Source organism: Melanotaenia boesemani, chromosome 20 (assembly GCF_017639745.1).
Source record: "Melanotaenia boesemani isolate fMelBoe1 chromosome 20, fMelBoe1.pri, whole genome shotgun sequence".
Classification (NCBI taxonomy): domain Eukaryota; kingdom Metazoa; phylum Chordata; class Actinopteri; order Atheriniformes; family Melanotaeniidae; genus Melanotaenia; species Melanotaenia boesemani.
Window position 1 is genome coordinate 1134311 of NC_055701.1, and position 17279 is coordinate 1151589.

A 17279-nucleotide genomic window follows, 5' to 3' on the forward strand; every position below is an offset into this window, starting at 1 on the left:
GAAGCTGCTCATCGCATCAGTTGGGGTTAAATAACTTGCAGGTGGATAAAAATGTACGAGTGTTTCAGTTTGGGACGTGTAATCTTCTCTGTGGCCTGTAGGGGGCCTCATTCATAGGACATTTGTTCTAAAGGTAAACTTGTCAGTGTTTGATGTGCAGTAGGCCATGATGAGTGTGTCTCAGAACCCTAAAGATTCATGAAAACAAGGGGGACTGGGCCTCGGAGAGCCTCTACAGGACACCTTTGATGTTAAGAAGCACCAGATTATTCCTCATAACTTTTTAAACAAAACTTTCTTGGCCTCCTTTCCAGCCACAGACCCGTTGGCATCTGCCAGATCTGCACTTTGTTTGCTGTCACAGCTTCTCCTGGAAAGACTGAGAAACAGATTCATTATTGTCCCGTTGCTGATCCTGGTTTTTTCTCTGCATCTATTCTGTATCTGCCGGGCTGGATGGCTAAGCAGAATTATGTAACAAGAGTTTAAGAGCTGGTTCAAACTGAAATTCTCTGTTTGTCTTCATTGCTTTATTCCCCAGGATGGAGCTCTATAAATATGTTATCCAGGTGATGCTGTTATATCAGTGCTGTGATGAAGGAATGAATTCACTGAATTGTCTCGGGGTTAGAGATCATTTCCGCTGAAGGGGGTGCAGAGAGAGGCTGTTTGAGTCATTGGCCCTGCACCAAGCTTCGGTTTGCATACATTTTCTTTTTCTTCTTCAGTTCTTTGTGCTTTCATCATCTTCTTCGGCTTCTGCATTGTTCCGCATAGCTGAGCTCCCAACGACTTCCTGTGATCGTACGACTGCTTTTACCCAACCAAAACCACAGCAGTCGTACAGCTATGACGAACTTCTGGAGGAGAGAACGGCTCTAGTGCATCCTCCTCTTTGATATGCAGTAACTCTGACTATCAAATCATTCGACCCCTGAGCGAAATGATCTCTTTATAGGTTGTAAGGTGCAGAAAAAGCCTGGAGAAGTCGTGTTTCAGGGCTGAAGGTGACCTCAGCTTGGCAAATTAAAGGGTTGGTGCTATCAGATCAGGAGGAAGGCTAAGAGGATATACACACCACATCAGGCAGAGGTGAATCCTATCGCCAGCTGATCTTGCTCCCAGATTACTCCATCTTATGTAATTCCCATCAGCATAATTGAGCCTACTAAACATTTCCTTCAGCTTTAAGAATTAATGCAAAGTCCCCCAGGGAAAGAAGAGGGGGAAGCGTTTGTGCTGTGTACTGTTAAAATATGATTGCTTTTATTTTGGGACACACCTCAGGGCTGTGCACTGGGCCCTCTAAGCTTCTGAGCATTTATTTGCCCAGATAAGAGAAGTCCATTATATCTCATGCAGAGTACTCATCGTCCTGAGCAGCGGGCTTTGATGCTACAAAAGCTGTGAAGATTTATTTTTCCAAAGGCGATTTCAGAGTTGGTTTAGATCAAAATATCTGCTTCTTCTATCTTGCAGGGATTTTAAGGCCTTTTGCTGGAAAGTGACGAGAATTTTCTGCTTAGATGCACAAAGATTAAATTATTTACTTACTAAATTATTTACTTAAACTTAAAGATTGTAGAGTGAAGTGTCCTTTCCCTTCCCTTCCCTTCCCTTCCTTTCCTTTCCTGTCCTTTCCTTCCCTTCCCTTCCCTGTCCTTTCCTTTCCTTTCCTTTCCAGTCCTTTCCTTTATTTCCTTTCCTTTCCTTTCCTTTTCTTTCCAGTCCTTTCCTTTCCTTTCCAGTCCTTTCCTTTCCTTTCCTTTCCTTTCCTTTCCTTTCCTTTCCTTTCCTTTCCTTTCCTTTCCTTTCCTTTCCTTTCCTTTCCAGTCCTTTCCTTTCATTTCCTTTCCTTTCCTTTCCTTTCCTTTCCTTTCCTTTTCTTTCCAGTCCTTTCCTTTCCTTTCCTTTCCTTTCCTGTCCTTTCCTTTCCAGTCCTTTCCTTTCCTTTCCTTTCCAGTCCTTTCCTTTCCTTTCCTTTCCTTTCCTTTTCTTTCCTTTCCTTTCCTTTCCTTTCCAGTCCTTTCCTTTCCTTTCCTTTCCTTTCCTTTTCTTTCCAGTCCTTTCCTTTCCTTTCCTCTCCTTTCCTTTCCTTTCCTTTCCTTTTCTTTCCAGTCCTTTCCTTTTCTTTCCTTTCCTTTCCTTTCCTTTCCTTTCCTGTCCTTTCCTTTCCAGTCCTTTCCTTTCCTTTCCTTTCCTTTCCTTTCCTTTCCTTTCCTTTCCTGTCCTTTCCTTTCCAGTCCTTTCCTTTCCTTTTCTTTCCTTTTCTTTCCTTTCCTTTCCTTTCCTTTCCTTTCCTTTTCTTTCCTTTCCTTTCCTTTCCTTTCCTTTCCAGTCCTTTCCTTTCCTTTCATTTCCTTTCCTTTCCTTTCCTTTTCTTTCCAGTCCTTTCCTTTCCTTTCCTGTCCTTTCCTTTCCAGTCCTTTCCTTTCATTTCCTTTCCTTTCCTTTCCTTTCCTTTCCTTTTCTTTCCAGTCCTTTCCTTTCCTTTCCTTTCCTTTCCTGTCCTTTCCTTTCCAGTCCTTTCCTTTCCTTTCCTTTCCTTTCCTTTCCTTTCCTTTCCTGTCCTTTCCTTTCCAGTCCTTTCCTTTCCTTTTCTTTCCTTTTCTTTCCTTTCCTTTCCTTTCCTTTCCTTTCCTTTCCTTTTCTTTCCTTTCCTTTCCTTTCCTTTCCTTTCCTTTCCTTTCCAGTCCTTTCCTTTCCTTTCATTTCCTTTCCTTTCCTTTCCTTTTCTTTCCAGTCCTTTCCTTTCCTTTCCTTTCCTTTCCTTTCCTTTCCTTTCCTTTCCTTTCCTTTCCTTTCCTGTCCTTTCCTTTCCAGTCCTTTCCTTTCCTTTCCTTTCCTCTCCTTTCCTGTCCTTTCCTTTCCAGTCCTTTCCTTTCCTTTCCTTTCGGGGTCTTTAGCTGCTAACTGATCCATTTCCTTCCTTCCCCCCCGTGTCCCTCTGGTAATAGATGCTGGGCTGCAGGTTCTGGCTTTAACAGCGTTTTAAGTGAAGAAGGTTGTCATTGCTGCAGCCAACCATGTTGATGAGAATGAAGATTTTAGTGTGTAAATGAAAAACGTCTGTCTTTGTAGAGCTGAAGGAGCTGCTGTTGTGATTGATTTAGTGCTGTGAGATTACATCCCTCCCCAGTCAGGTTACTGTATGTTAGTGAGGCAGTGTCATGAGATTATGGTGTTTACATGAATGCATCTAGTTCTTCATGTACCTGTGTACATGATGACAGAATTCCAGTTACGTGCTTTTTATGCTGCTGCTTGTCATTTTGCAAACATTGACATCACTCCTTCAATCTCTTAACTTTAAACTGATTTGACTGCAGCTGTTGGAAATGAGGCCACTAGTACATTAAAAAGCCAGCATCTCATGTTGGTGACGTTTATGTACTTTGTCAGTTGTTGTTAGAGGGATCACTGTCACTGAACATGTCCTCCTCCTGTCTGCTGCTGCACTGAGGGAAACCAGAATAACGTACCAGCATGGCCTGGTTAACCAGCACAGCCTGCCTGACCACAGTGGAGCATCCAGCCTGGTACCAGAAGATGGACCTGGTAATGTGGACCAGAACATATGTTTGAACAAAACAACGTGTCGCGGCACAACACTGACGGCATTTCAAACGCTGTCCATCTACTGCAAACATCTGATTTACTTCTTGATAAAATCTAAACAAGAAAACAAGTAAATTATCGAGTAAAACACATTTCCTGTTACTTCAAACACGTGTAGAAACAAGCCTTCGTTTCTGACATTTACCCTAAATTCTCATCTTCTTTTTAAGTTTTCTGTTTGTTCTTATATTTTCTTCTGTGCTTTTTTGGGGTAAATATGAGGTGATTTTATTTTTAACATATAAGCGTGTGTCTTTTGCACCAACTTGACCAAAATCTAAAGAAAATTGTGAAAACACGTTGAAGTTAATAAGCTGAGGTAATTATGTACTGAAGTGCTGCAGTTGTGAGCATTTGAGTCTTTCCACAGATTTACTGATAAGAAAGTAATTTCATAGTATATTAGTGTTTCACACAGATGGGCGCCCTCTGCTTTGTTGTAGCGTTGGCTGCTCGGTGTGTGCGTGGATGGTGGAAAGCTGTGCTGTGTCGGCCTCGGCTCTGCTGTGGGGGTTTGTCACGGTTGGTGAGGTAATACGGCGTGAATAGAAGAACTGGAACCAGCCAAGCCTGGGACCTTTTCCAGAACTGCACACAGTCCCTGTGTCTCTGCTGGAAGCTCACCAAGCTGAAGGCGTTCCCCTCCTGACTCTATCTGCAGTTTAATTGTAAATAAAGAAGCTAACCTCTGCTGCTTGTAGTAAAGCTCTGCCACCAGTTTACAGTGATGGATGACACAAGATGAGCTAAAACAGTTAGAAACAAAAGTATTGTTTAATTTTGGTCAAACTTTTTAAAACACACACCTCTAAATCCCCTTTTGATGTGCATCAGATTCGACCCGCCCTCCTCCTCCTCCGACTAAGTTGGATGGGTTTTGTCACTCAGCTGTTTTGTTCATAGTAAAGCTAACAAACAGGCCGAGACGCATCATGGCCTTAACAGTCCTGCAGCCCTTTCATGTAAATATGCACATTCCTTAAAATTTCTTTGCTCTTATGAAACTGAATTTTCTGATCCTAATGAGGTGGTGCTTTTACTTTATGTATAACATGATTTGGACATTAATTTATTTTGTTTTGTTTAAAGTTAGACTTGTGAGTGTTTTTTTTTTCTTTTTAAGAATTCATTTTCATCACATAATTTCTCCTACCTGATCCTGGGACTCCTCCCCATCCTGGGTCTCCTTTCCCGTCCTGGGACTCCTCCCCATCCTGGGTCTCCTTTCCCGTCCTGGGACTCCTCCCCGTCCTGGGACTCCTTTCCCGTCCTGGGACTCCTCCCCGTCCCGGGTCTCCTTTCCCGTCCTGGGACTCCTCCATGTCCTGGGACTCCTCCCCGTCCTGGGACTCCTTTCCCGTCCTGGGACTCCTTCCTGACCAGCGGCCTTTTCTGCCGACCTTTTTAAACAGCAGATAAAAACATGTGAGCCTGATGCTGCATTTTAATAAAATGTTTTGCTGCTTTTATTTGTTATTTATCTTGTATATTAATTGCATGATGTCTGATGTATTTTTGTATTTTTATGTTTTTATCTCGTGAAGCTTTTTTCTCTGAGAAGCTATATAAATAAAATTCACTCAGTCATTTACTTCTGTCCTGAGGCCAATGTTCATGAACTAGTTCCAAGTTCAGTTCATTCCATTTAAAATGAATAGTTCATGTTCATAGTTCAGCATTTCAGCTTTTATAACCCTTTAAGCACCGAAGTCACAAAAATTGCAACAAGCACCATGTCTCCAACCTGGAGGAAACATATACATACACAACACTGCCGGGGACTCATTCCCTTTCCTGGAATTCATTCCCTTTCCTGGAATTCATTCCCTTTCCTGGAATTCATTCCCTGACCTGGAATTCATTCCCTGACCTGGAACTCCTCCGTGTCTGTCCTCAGACACGTACATAGAGGAGATGGGAAGCAAAGAGCTCAGAGAATTCCCACACTCAGACACTCAAGTGGCTCACATTTTGTGGTTTTACGTCACCATCTGAGCCTCTGTTCACTGTCAAGTGTTTGTGTTGCTTTCGTGGGTGAACGGGGCTTCAGTGTGTTTGCACTGACACGTGTCATATTGAAAATTCAGACACGGCCTCAGGCTGGATGAGGCAGCTGCACTCGCACCAGCTCGCTCTTTGTTTGCAGTAAAAACACAGATTTACAGAGAAACAAAGCACCAATTTCAATGTGCATGAGGTCAGATAATGGTGATGCTTTACTGATGATGGTGATATCTTATTGATGCATTCACTAGTAAAGAAATACAGATTAGACTCAAAGAATGGTCCATTGTCGAACATTTGAAAAGTATAAAACATGTTGATGATTTCTGGATCTTTTTTTTTCTCATGCTCTGATTGGCTGACTCTAGAAGTGAGAGTCTGATGATGTCACTTCATCATATTTTATGTTTTTTCTGTCATTACTGCAACTGTTGATCAGGCAACTTTGGAGGAAATGTGAAGGTGCAGTTCCTCGAATGTCCACTTGGTGGCAGCTCCAAAATCAAGTCTGTCCAAACAGAAAAAACGATTCCCCTGAACTAAGTTACAGAAAAAGACAGAACATGTAACTTTTATTCCTAATTTTTACCTGCAGAAGATTTTCACACAAGCCGTTTTCATTGTGAAGTCACAGAAAATATTAAAGATGAACATTCACGTCCACACATTGTTTTTGCATTTGTTAGTTTTCTGTTGCGTTCTAAGAAAAGTCCACAAAAATGAGGCCAAATGTAGAATATTCTGTTTTCAGGTTAACAGACATGTCCATGAATGCAACAGCGCGTCTGCAGCGGGAGTACAGAATCTTCCATCTTTTGCTTAATGAAAGTTTCCGTAAAGTTTCGGTAAAATGTCCTGGTGATTTTCTGCCTGGACATTTTTCTTAGCATGTAATAAATTTACTCTCGCTAGTCACAGCAAGATGAAAGTAGGCTCTGACTGATTCCTTACGAGATATTTCTACCAAAACTAACTTGCATCTGCAGCTGTGAGATCAGATCAGGTGGGCTGGGTGAGTGTCAACCAATCAGAGTGAACGTTTGGAGGCCAACGTGCCAGACACGCTGTGTTGTTGGCCCTCGATCGCCATGGCACACAAAGCTGGGGTAATCTACTTCAAAAAACAACATTTAACACATTCGTTATGTGTGAGAAGTAAACAAACACCAACAAGACCTTTGGGGTTGCAACGTTCAGCTGGTCGAGTTTGCTTTCACTCTGCACTCAGTTGAACTAAACGTTTTAAATAACATTCTCCTGTCCTCACCAGAGGGGGCGCTGTACCAAGCGTTTCTGAAGGAGAAGAAGAAGAAAACGGTCTGCAGGGGAAGATTCGACATGGGGGCGTCATTTTTCCCACTCCTTTGTTTTTCCTTACAGGAGAAAATTTAGACAGTTTCAGGTTTTTGTTGCACAAATTCTCACATTAAATCTACAAACTTGTATATCTTACCTTCATATAAAATAAATAAAATCCAGAGCCACAGCAGAGAAATACAGCAGCACACACTTCTACAAGCGTATCGGAGTGAGATGGTTTTAACCCTTCGGGATTATTTAGCATCAGTGTCGTGCGTTATTCCGGGCAGAGTCACTTTGAATGACCCTTGGTGAGGACAGCTGAAAGCTGAACTCAAGGCATCAAAGCAGCTGTCTGAAAACCAACGGATGTCGTCACCATGGTGACAACTGAAGCGATGCTGGGTCTCTCGTTCCTGAGGCAGCCTCTTCCTCCACCTGCAAGTTAGCAGACTGAGAGCTAGCAGGCTGGTTTTCTGTGAATCATGATTGGTAAAACATTCAGCTGGAAGGTCTGTAGCGGTTAGATGGTGTAACATCTACTTTATGGTGTATTCATGTGTTTCTGATGTTGAATGAGAATCTTTTAAAACTGTCTGAAGATGCAGAGGTTGGAGGTGTGCTCTGAAGAGACATTTTCTGTCGTCGTCCACTTCGCTGTTCTCTCGTTATGCTGTCCTCGGTGAGTCCTCTGTGGCTCGTATCAGAGACGTCATCTCCAGCCTGCAGTCAGGGAGCAGCGACAGGGCCGACGCCCTGTAGACGTTATCTCCATGTCACCATGCTGCAGGGCCAACTTTACCTTTTCTGTGGTTCCAGTCAGTGCTTGTCTACAAACAGGGACATGGTGCAGGGTAGCTTGGGTTGCAAAGGTTGACTGATGCAGGTCGTTAGCTGCTAACGTGGGAGCTAAAAAGCTGCTAAACTTTGTTTATACTCTGACTGCATCACTTTGCCTTTCTAAAGATGCCATTATATGCACACGGCTAAGACTAAATAAATATGGATCTACACATGCGAGAACATCAGTGTACTGGAGAGATGGCTAGGTGTATTAGTCTGATTTCTCATAGTCAGATTACTGACATTATCTGAAAAATCTTTATCAGATTATGCTGTTTTCATGATCACTTGAATTATCTGATGATTTTTGGTGTGCATGTAAACAGGCTTAATGGCAGTAATTTGATTGTAAAAATATAATTAACACAGATTTCTCCCTAATACTCTGATTTCTTTGTGCATGTAGACCTGTACATCTGATTTAGTTAAAAATACAGGATGTTTTGAAAAAACTAACTTTGAGTCTTACATCTCTACGTGCGTAGTACTCCAATAACAGACTAGAAATAGACCAGAGTTTTCTGAAAATAGCATTTCAGAAGTGCACACAGATCTGATTATTGCAATAATCTGATTGTTCTTAGTTTTGGGATTTATTGTCATGGAAACTCCAAAACGTTGCTGTGAGAAAAAAGTGAAAATCCGTTTTTTGTTCTTGGGTCTGTTGACGTGTCGGCAGTTATTAGGTTAATTTAGAAAAGCCTCCATCATCCCGCAGGCACCTCCGTCTTCAGCCATGATAAATTCTGTCCGTCAGCTGCTGTGTTGACAGAAATAAATCCGTCCTCAGCTGCATGACTTCCTGCTCTGGTTCTGCTGAGGATTTGGGTGAAATGGACTGAGGAGTGAGGCGAACCTGGAGCTTAACAATCCTCATCTAAAGACACCTTTAAAGACACTCCTAAGTGACTTTTTCAGCTCAAAGCTTTACACTGAAGGAGGAAACCTGACCCCTGAACGCACCATTCCTCATGATGGCTGCCATCTTACATGGCGTATCCACTGGCAACCTCTGTCCTGACACCGTGTATACCCTCAGTCAGACAGCTCATTTTCTCTGATGTGTTGTGTTGAAGTAATGCTGAGGGTTTACCAGCTGAACGGGGTTTTCATGAACACCAACCTGACTAAATCAGATCACTGATAAGGTGTGTTTTCATGGATTTATTCGTGTGTGTGTGTGTGTGTGTGTGTGTGTGTGTGTGTGTGCAGAGGAGATTACTGTGGTGGCCCCTACTATCTTTATCGGCCAGATGCTCGCTGCGACACGCCACTCACATGACAACTAAGAGAGGGGGGGCTGTTATCTCATTGCCTCCAGATCCTGCACCCTCATTTCCCCACCCCCTCTCCAGCCCCCTCACATTTCATCCATTATTCTGCCTTTTTTCACTCTTAGCCATGGATCCATGATCCTTTTTTTATTGATCTGCTGTTTTCCCATCATTATGTAAGCAGTCAGAAGGCCTTTTCTTTTTTCTGAACAGTTATTTAAACAGTGGATGTGGGGAAGTTTCAGAGGTGGCTAAAGGCAGCAAACTGGGAAACATGTCAGATGGATCTCATGGTGAATTAGACTCAAAATAAAGGTTATTGTTTATAGCTTGGTGGGCACAAAGCAAGCATATTTTAAGAAAATTGGGGGTTTCTTTCATATCTGCATGAGATTTTTGTGCATACCAGCAGGTTGAGTGTTGGCGGACTAAACGTTAGCAGACTGAAAGTTAGCAGATTGAATGTTAAGCACGCCGAACAACAGCGTACGAAACGATAGCAAACCGAATGCTAGCAGGCTGTGTGCTAGCAGGCTGTGTGCTAACAGGCGTGATGCTAGCAGGTTGTATGCAAACAGGCTGAGTGCTAGCTGGCTAAGTGCTAGCAGGTTGTGTGCTAGCAGGCCGAGTGCCAGCAGGCTGGGTGGTAACAGGTTAAGTTCTAACAGGTTGAGTGCTAGCAGGCTGCATGCTAACAGGCTTGATGCTAGCAGGTTGAATGCTAGAAGGCTGAGTGCAAGCAGGCTGAGTGCTAGCAGGCTTAGTGCTAGCAGGCTGGGGGTAACGGGCTGAGTGCTAGCAGGCTGGGGGTAACGGGCTGAATGCTAGCAGGCTGCATGCTAACAGGCTTAATGCTAGCAGGTTGAATGCCAGAAGGCTGAGTGCTAGCAGGCTGAGTGCTAGCTGGCTGAGTGCCAGCAGGTTGAGTGCTAGCAGGCTGGGTGCTAACTGGCTGAGTGCTAGTAGACTAAGTGCTAGCAGGTTGCATGCTAACAGTTTGGGACCTAGCAGGCTGCATGCTAACAGGCTTGATGCTAGCAGGTTGAATGCTAGAAGGCTGAGTGCAAGCAGGCTGAGTGCTAGCAGGCTGAGTGCCAGCAGGCTTGGGTTGTGAATAGAGCGGACTGAATCTTCTCTCTTGTTGACATTTTCAATCCCAAATGCAGCCACACCTGAAATTCCATGAACCAGGACCTCAATGAAATGTTCCTTCTTTCCTCTTCATGCTAGGACAGACACAAAAGAGTGAAGTGAAAGCATTGTTTCAAGAGGAAAATGGGGAATAGTGGTGGAAAGAAGTTGCTGGTGGGTGAAAATGAGCCAATCAAGGTGGAGCATGTGTGCTGTTACACACCAGTAACTCCCACTATAGATTCACCCCAACCCCCAGCTGTTCAACACCCGTTCACATGCACATATGTGCACACACACTCGTAGTAAAGGATAATACACACAATAGGGTTCATTTGTCATCCATTTTGTTTTTTATACGCACCACCACCTATCTGCTATGAGTTTCACCCACACAATCTCAGACTCAGTCCGGGTGGTAAACACTGGATGGTCGGCACACTTTAGCTTAACGTTTATGAATCTTGGACATGTTACTATTAGGAATTTTGTACAGGAGAATCTTAACTAAATAACAAAAAACAGTAGCTCTGATGGTCTGGTGAACTGATGAATGATCTGTTAAACCTCTTCTTCTGCAGTCACATGAAGATTAGTCATGAAGTGTTGGAGGCTTACAGAGGACAGCAGGTGGATAAAAATTTTATAATCTGGAGTCGCTTCTTATCCAAATAGTCTGTCATATGAATTTGGCTGCCTGCTATATTTAATACAGGTCAGCATCTTTAGATGCTCATTCATGTGATTATAAGAAAAGTTGACATAATATATGGAAACGGAAGATTTGCAGACAACTGGAAGCAGCAATGTTAACATAGCAACATGGCTGGTTAGGGTCTAGAATAAAGCCAAGAAGACGTTTCTGATGCACGGTGGCGCCACAAAGCAGCTGAGCTGGAGTTGGTTTAGTGAGGATAGCAGGTAAATAGTAGCAGGAATAACTGGAAATGAGGAAAAAGTGGAAACATGGAAATAGTTTCTGTTGTTCTGGTCGGCTTTTATGCTGCTATATTTATTGATATGTTCATTTTGCATCATTTTAGCCTCACAATCTGACAGCTGAGAAACATCATGTCTGATGCTGACTGGTTTATACTGGGATTAAAAGCTGTTACAGACTGGTTTATACTGGGATTAAAAGCTGTTACAGACTGGTTTATACTGGGATTAAAAGCTGCTACACACTGGTTTATACTGGGATTAAAAGCTGTTACAGACTGGTTTATACTGGGATTAAAATCTGCTACAGACTGGTTTATACTGGGATTAAAAGCTGCTACAGACTGGTTTATACTGGGATTAAAATCTGCTACAGACTGGTTTATACTGGGATTAAAAGCTGCTACAGACTGGTTTATACTGGGATTAAAAGCTGTTACAGGCTGGTTTATAATGGGATTAAAAGATGCTACAGACTGGTTTATACTGGGATTAAAAGATGCTACAGACTGGTTTATACTGGGATTAAAAGCTGCTACAGACTGGTTTATACTGGGATTAAAAGCTGCTACAGACTGGTTTATACTGGGATTAAAAGATGCTACAGACTGGTTTATACTGGGATTAAAAGCTGTTACACACTGGTTTATACTGGGATTAAAAGCTGTTACAGACTGGTTTATATTGGGATTAAAAGATGCTACAGACTGGTTTATACTGGGATTAAAAGCTGCTACAGACTGGTTTATACTGGGATTAAAAGCTGCTACACACTGGTTTATACTGGGATTAAAAGCTGTTACAGACTGGTTTATACTGGGATTAAAAGCTGCTACAGACTGGTTTATACAGGGATTAAAAGCTGCTACAGACTGGTTTATACTGGGATTAAAAGCTGCTACAGACTGGTTTATACTGGGATTAAAAGCTGCTACAGACTGGTTTATACTGGGATTAAAAGATGCTACAGACTGGTTTATACTGGGATTAAAAGCTGTTACACACTGGTTTATACTGGGATTAAAAGCTGTTACAGACTGGTTTATATTGGGATTAAAAGATGCTACAGACTGGTTTATACTGGGATTAAAAGCTGCTACAGACTGGTTTATACTGGGATTAAAAGCTGCTACACACTGGTTTATACTGGGATTAAAAGCTGTTACAGACTGGTTTATACTGGGATTAAAAGCTGCTACAGACTGGTTTATACAGGGATTAAAAGCTGCTACAGACTGGTTTATACTGGGATTAAAAGCTGCTACAGGCTGGTTTTTACTGGGATTAAAAGCTGCTACAGGCTGGTTTATACTGGGATTAAAAGCTGCTACACACTGGTTTATACTGGGATTAAAAGCTGCTACAGACTGGTTTATACTGGGATTAAAAGCTGCTACAGGCTGGTTTTTACTGGGATTAAAAGCTGCTACAGGCTGGTTTATACTGGGATTAAAAGCTGCTACACACTGGTTTATACTGGGATTAAAAGCTGTTACAGACTGGTTTATACTGGGATTAAAAGCTGCTACAGGCTGGTTTTTACTGGGATTAAAAGCTGCTACAGGCTGGTTTATACTGGGATTCAAAGCTGCTACAGACTGGTTTATACTGGGATTAAAAGCCGCTAAAGACTGGTTTATACTGGGATTAAAAGCCGCTAAAGACTGGTTTATACTGGGATTAAAAGCTGCTACAGACTGGTTTATACTGGGATTAAAAGCTGCTAAAGACTGGTTTATAATGGGATTAAAAGCTGCTACAGACTGGTTTATACTGGGATTAAAAGCTGTTACAGACTGGTTTATACTGGGATTAAAAGCTGCTACAGACTGGTTTATACTGGGATTAAAAGATGATACAGACTGGTTTATACTGGGATTAAAAGCTACTACAGACTGGTTTATACTGGGATTAAAAGCTGTGACAGACTGGTTTCTACTGGGATTAAAAGCTGTGACAGACTGGTTTATACTGGGATTAAAAGCTGCTACAGACTGGTTTATACTGGGATTAAAAGCTGTGACAGACTGGTTTCTACTGGGATTAAAAGCTGTTACAGATTGGTTTATACTGGGATTAAAAGCTGCTACAGACTGGTTTATACTGGGATTAAAAGCTACTACAGACTGGTTTATACTGGGATTAAAAGCTGTGACAGACTGGTTTCTACTGGGATTAAAAGCTGCTACAGACTGGTTTATACTGGGATTAAAAGCTACTACAGACTGGTTTATACTGGGATTAAAAGCTGTGACAGACTGGTTTATACTGGGATTAAAAGCTACTACAGACTGGTTTCTACTGGGATTAAAAGCTGTGACAGACTGGTTTATACTGGGATTAAAAGCTGCTACAGACTGGTTTATACTGGGATTAAAAGCTACTACAGACTGGTTTATACTGGGATTAAAAGCTGTGACAGACTGGTTTCTACTGGGATTAAAAGCTGCTACAGACTGGTTTATGCTGGGATTTAAAGCTCCAGCTGCTATAGACTGGTTTAGGTATAAAAGAAAACAGGCAGACCAAAACCAGGAAGACATGGGTTAAAGTTGTTATGGTTAATTATTACGATCATAAAAAACTCTGATTGTTAAATAAATTCTTAGTTAACTTAATTCCAAACACAAGTTCATTCCAGTTTAACCTGGTAAAGCCTCGTTCTGTTTCTTCTTTTCTGTTTCTTATTCAAATATTTGGAGCATGTTCAGTGTTGATATTTGCTTGTGATTCTGCGCCTGGAGTGCGTGGCGAGGGTGGGGGAGGGTCGATGGCGATGTGTTTATTAGCGCTCCTTGGGGGCTTTTGTCTGGTCCTCATGAGAGACGGAGGTTAATGCCACTTAGCCTCAGGAAAGTCTTTCGAGGCCCGTTGTGTGTGTGTTATCGCTCCCCCGCTGATCCAAAATCACTTACTGCTTCTGTCAGTCCATCACGCACCGCCACCCCCCGTCATCTGAGTCCAGACACAAAGCCTGATGAAGACCCTGTTCTGTCCTGGTTCTAATCTCAAATAAAGAAAAAAATCAGCATTTTCTCTGTAAACCTGAAGATCACCACATTCCCACCAAGTTAAACGGGTCATCTTCACTCAATGAAACTTTAATAAAGATTGTAGAGACGGGACATGGAAACGTCTGGACAGAGCAGAAATTTGCGGGATATTTCAGTGCAGGTCAAGCCAGGTGGGAGGTGGACGTCAGAAAGCACAGTGTGGCCTTGCAGAGGGAGATTTTCACCTTTCACTGCCTGTTATTTCTTTTCTTGTCAATTGGAGCTGAATAAAAAGCTGCATCTGTGTAATAATATAACTCAGACGCGTCTCTGCAGGTTTTACACCATAAGCATGGCTGATAATTTACTTCCCTACGCATACTCCAGCTGCAGTATGACAGCAGCCAGTAGGGGGCAGTGCAGGGATCAGCTTGACCAGATGGAAGGTCACAGGGTCGACAGCAGTAAAAAAGATGGAAAGACACGAGGTGCTGGTTTAGGCTCCTTACAGACTATCTGATACGCTGCTGACGTGTTAAACCCGGAGTCCCTGATAAACGAGCCGTTTTTACCAAATAAACATCAACAATAAAACCTTTTCCACTCTTAAAAATAAAACAGAATAAACAAAACTGTTAACATTTTACTGCTTTTTATGTGCCATGAAATGAAGTGAAACCTGTGCTGAGTTATCTTTCATCTGACCAGCATCGTCATCATCGCTCGACTCAGCACAAATGATCCCATCAGTTTGCTGAGTCGTGGTGTTTCTTGTCATTTTAATGGTCTTTTCCAGAAAGAAACATGTCTCTAATTGTTTTTGTAAGTCCAACAACAGATGCTCCAGTACTGTAATGAGTGATTCTACGTTTGTGAAGAGACTTTTCTTCTGAGTTGTCACCAGACCTGCAGGAGTATCTGAGTTTGTACTGTTCACAGAAGTTCTACAATCCCTTTTCTGGCTCTTCAGTTTGCTACTGTCCAGCGAAGGCAGCAGGCCTTTCCTGCAAATGTCTTTCAGCGTGACGTTTTTTGTTGTTGGCTAATTTCTCGGCATAAATCGGCATAAGTCAGCGTCGTTTGCAGTGAGCAGAAATGAGTCGGTCTATGTGGAGTTAGTCTCCGAGTTACAGACAAATCCGCCGTAAAGCTGTGGATTTACAAACGTTCAAGTTTTAACACATCCAGGAGGTTTTCTGTTGTCATCTGTAGATATTTAACAGCCGTACTTTGACACATTGGAGCCACCGTAGTTCTCCACAGACAAGCCGGGCAGCAGAATGTGGCTGATTAAAGGAGAAAAGTTCACCAACGTAAAGCTGAGCGTTGATGTGATGATGAAATCTGATTATAGGAGAGCAGGTCTGAGAACGTTTCAACACGTCTGTAATTCTGTTTAATCTGAATAATCTTAATTATAACATATTGCTTTGCTGAAAGGCTGCTTCATCCATCAGGACGCTGAAGGCAGCCCGGCTGCCGCAGCCTGGTGCTGCCCTCCGTCAGCCCACCCTGGGCATGCTGCATTAGCCCTGCCACATCTGATTGTAGCAGACGTCCAGTCCTGCCTGGACGCGCTGCCTGGAAACACCACCTTACAACTGTCCTTCAGAAATGAGTTTAGCCCTGTGATTAACGCGGCCCTCGTGTCGTCTGTACCCCTCAAAACGCAATTACGTGTCTGCGTGAAAGGACAAACTGTCCATCAGCTGAGCATGATTACAAATCAGAGAGAGAGATGGTGACTGGCAGAGAGGAAGAGCTGCACCAGGACTTGCCAACAAATGAATTCACTGCATCGGAGAGGCCGAGAAACAGAAGGAAAACAACTCATTCTGCCTCCTACCCCGTCTGCACAGCTGTGTTCAGTCACAGATCAATAACTATAATAAGAAAAGAAATGGAAAGTTCTACATGTTTCTAAAACAAACAGATCACAAGTCAGTTCTTTCTTCTTCGCTGGTCCTAATAGTAAAGATTTGCTCATAATGAGGAAAAAATAAATAAATAAATTCTAAAGTAGGTGGGACTCGTCGTGAAGTTTGTAGAATATTTACAACCAGTTTGCTCTTTATTCCCATTTTTATTATTGTACTGTTGAAGTTTGTTGCTGCCAAAGGACAACAGATGTAAACTAGCAGTAATGCTAACTCATCACACGTTTACATTTAGTTTTTGTACTCATGTGCAATATGTACCTTATTAAATAAATAAACACAAGTCATCAACTCGCATTTTATTCCCTGTAGAAGATAAAAACACATCAGAGAAAAAGTTGGAACAGGAGCAAAAAGGCTGGAAAAGTACCTGGTACAAACCAGAAACACCTGGAGGAGCATTGGACAACTAACCAGGTTACCTGGCAACAGGTCAGTAACATGACTGGTATAAAAGGAGCATTTCAGAGAGGCAGAGTCTCTTAGATGGAAAGATGGACAGAGGTTCACCAATCTGAGACAAACTGGATCTAAAACTGTGGAAAAAACATGTTCCTCATGAAGAGTCAAAAGATTTAGAGAATCAGAAGGAATCTCTGTATGCCTTAGACAAGGCTGAATGTCAAAAGTGGATGGTGGTGATCTTCGGGTTATCTGTATCAGACCAGAATGGGACAAAATTCCTCTCCTAAAACTCCAGCAACTGGTCTCCTCATTTCCAAGATGTTTCCAGACATGTTAGAAGAAGAAGAGATGCTACACCATGCTGAACATCACCCTGGAACTACTTTTTACACCGTGCCGAACACCACCCTGGAACTACTTTTTACACCGTGCTGAACATCACCCTGGAACTACTTTTTACACCGTGCTGAACATCACCCTGGAACTACTTTTTACACCGTGCCGAACACCACCCTGGAACTACTTTTTACACCGTGCCGAACATCACCCTGGAACTACTTTTTACACCGTGCCGAACATCACCCTGGAACTACTTTTTACACCGTGCTGAACATCACCCTGGAACTACTTTTTACACCGTGCCGAACACCACCCTGGAACTACTTTTTACACCGTGCCAAACATCACCCTGGAACTACTTTTTACACCATGCTGAACATCACCCTGGAACTACTTTTTACACTGTGCCGAACACCACCCTGGAACTACTTTTTACACCGTGCCGAACACCACCCTGGAACTACTTTTTACACCGTGCTGAACATCACCCTGGAACT

General features: G+C 42.6%; 1 protein-coding gene across 9 annotated transcripts in view; it reads left to right on the plus strand.

The window, feature by feature from the left end:
• nrxn3a (neurexin 3a) overlaps positions 1–17279 on the plus strand; it is a 232971-nt gene that overhangs the window by 55986 nt on the left and 159706 nt on the right. The gene's annotated exons all lie outside the window — the stretch shown is intronic.